Source organism: Callorhinus ursinus, unplaced genomic scaffold (genome assembly GCF_003265705.2).
Source record: "Callorhinus ursinus isolate GAN/ISIS: 27379988/994484 unplaced genomic scaffold, GSC_fseal_2.0 scaffold41, whole genome shotgun sequence".
Taxonomy (NCBI): Eukaryota; Metazoa; Chordata; class Mammalia; order Carnivora; family Otariidae; genus Callorhinus; species Callorhinus ursinus.
Genome location: NW_027397103.1, coordinates 14,055,406 through 14,058,003, shown reverse-complemented (window position 1 = coordinate 14,058,003; position 2,598 = coordinate 14,055,406). Strand labels below are relative to the sequence as shown.

General features: G+C 43.5%; 1 pseudogene; it reads left to right on the top strand.

The window, feature by feature from the left end:
• Window positions 1-1,807: 1,807 nt before the first annotated feature.
• On the top strand, window positions 1,808-2,364 carry LOC112837498 (large ribosomal subunit protein uL11-like; annotated as a pseudogene).
• Window positions 2,365-2,598: the final 234 nt, after the last annotated feature.

The following is a 2,598-nucleotide window of genomic DNA, read 5'->3' as shown; positions in this document are numbered from 1 at the left end:
CCAAAGGCCATCATAAAGAAGTGACACGACAACACTCCTAATGAGGGAAAATATTTGAAAATCACATATCTGACAAGGGACATGTATCCTAAATACATAAATAGCCCTTACAACTCAACAACCAAAAGATGACCCAATTTAAAAATGGTCAAAGAGGGGCCCCTGGGTGGCTGAGTCAGTTAAGCGCCTGCCTTCAACTCAGGTCATGATCTCAGGGTCCCGGGATCGAGCCCTGCATTAGGTTCCCTGCTCAGCTCTCCCCCTCTCACACTCTCTCTCTCAAATAAATAAATAAAATCTTTAAAATAAAAATAAAAATGGTCAATGAATTTGAATCGACTATTCTATTTTTTAAAAAGATACTAAAACAACCAATAAACACATGGAAGTGTGCCCAACATCATTAGTCATTAGGGAAATGAAAATCAAACCCACAAAGAGCTGCCATTTCAAACCCTCTAGGATGGCTGTAATCCAAAGGTTGGAAATAATATGTACTGACGAGGATGTGGAAAAACTGGAACCCTCACGCACTGCTGGTGGGAAGGTAAAATTGTGCAGCTGCTTTGCAAGACATTTTGGCAATTCTTCAAACAGTTAAACATAAAGTGACCATATCACCTAGAAATTTCACTTCTAAATATATGCCCAACAGAACCGAAAACCTATACCCACCCAGAAATGTGGATGCAAATGTCTGTATCATCATTATTCATAATGGCCAAGAATGGAAACAGAATGTCCCTCCACTGAGGTATGATAAACAAAACAGGGCACATCCATGCAATGGAATATTACTCTGCCATAAAAAAGAGCGAAGGGCTGACATAGGCTAGAACATGATGAAGCTTGAGAACATTATGCTAAGTGAAAGAAGCCAGACACAAAAGGCTGTCGCATAATTCCATTTATCATTGCATCTTAGGTATCACTGTACCATTTTATCCGATGATTACGTGTACCTGAAATATCCATATTGGCAAAATCCATAAAGACTGAGTAATAGTTGCCAGGGGCCAACGGTTGGGGTGTAAGGAGAGTGACTGCTAATAGGGTCATAAAAATATTCTGGAGTTAGACAGTGGTGGAGGATTGGACAATTTTGTGAATGTACTGAGAAGAACTGAGTTGTGCCCTTTAAAAAGATGAATTTTATGTTACGTGAATTGTATCCCAAGAAAGCTGTCATTAAACTTAAGGGTATGGTAAGTCTGATAGATATTTTTCAATCACCATAATTTTTTAAATTTTATTTCTTTGAGAGAGAGAGAGCAGGGGTGGGGTGTACAGAGAGAGAGAGTCTCAAGCGGACTCCAAGCTGAGCATGGAGCCTGACGTGGGGCTGGATCTCACAAACCTGAGCCAAAATCAAGAATTGGATACTTAACCGACTGAGCTACCTGGGTGCCCCTAATATTTTTCAATCACCATAATTTTTTAGAAATCATCAGAACTCCTTTTTAGTGAGCTTGCTTCTTCTGTACACCCTGGCCACAAGAGATGAGGGGAGCCCTAAGATGGGGAGAATCCTAATTAACGAGAATTGGCCATTTTCCCGTAGCCTCACAAGACTACTCCAGTCCAGCGCACGGAAAATTTGATGTCCCCCTCCCCTCACTTTTTGGTTTATTTTGCCCATTGATAAACTTAACCCACAGCTATAATTTACTTTCCTACCCCATGGTATGACTTTGACACCAGAACATTTATTTTATCGTTAGAAGTACATCTCCGGCTTTTGGCTTTCGGCTCGGGGAGGCAAAGGTGCAACTTTCTTCGGTTGTCCCGAATCCGGGTTCACCCGACACCAGCCACCTCCGCCATGCCGCCTAAGTTCGACCCCAACGAGATCAAAGTCGTGTACCGGAGGTGCACCGGTGGCGAAGTCGGTGCCACGTCTGCCCTGGCCCCGAAGATAGGCCCGCTGGGTCTGTCTCCAAAAAAGGTTGGTGATGACATCGCCAAGGCAACCGGTGATTGGAAGGGTCTAAGGATTACGGTGAAACTGACCATTCAGAACAGACAGGCCCAGATTGAAGTGGTACCTTCTGCCTCTGCCCTGATTATCAAAGCCCTCAAGGAACCACCAAGAGACAGAAAGAAGCAGAAAAACATTAAGCACAGTGGAAATATCACTTTTGATGAGATTGTCAATATTGCCTGACAGATGTGACACCGATCTTTAGCGAGAGAACTCTCTGGAACCATTAAAGAGATCCTGGGGACTGCCCAGTCTGTGGGCTGCAATGTAGATGGCCGCCACCCTCATGACATCATAGATGACATCAACAGTGGTGCGCTGGAATGCCCGGCTAGTTAACTACAAAGGAAAATGTTTCAACAAAGGATCATTTGACAACCAAAAAAAAAAAAAAAGAAGAAGTACATCTCCGGAGTTCCGAACTCTGAAGGATCTTGTGCCACTAGTCATAACCCAGGTGACAGGTGCATGTTGATGCTCATATGAAATGACCAGGACGGAGTGTATCTCAAGTGTTCTGTCATTGCCACACTCTGGCATGGGAGAAACCTCCATAGCCTGTCAGGACATGAAGCTGCCCAGACACATATTCCAACTCAAATGATGAATCTTCCTTG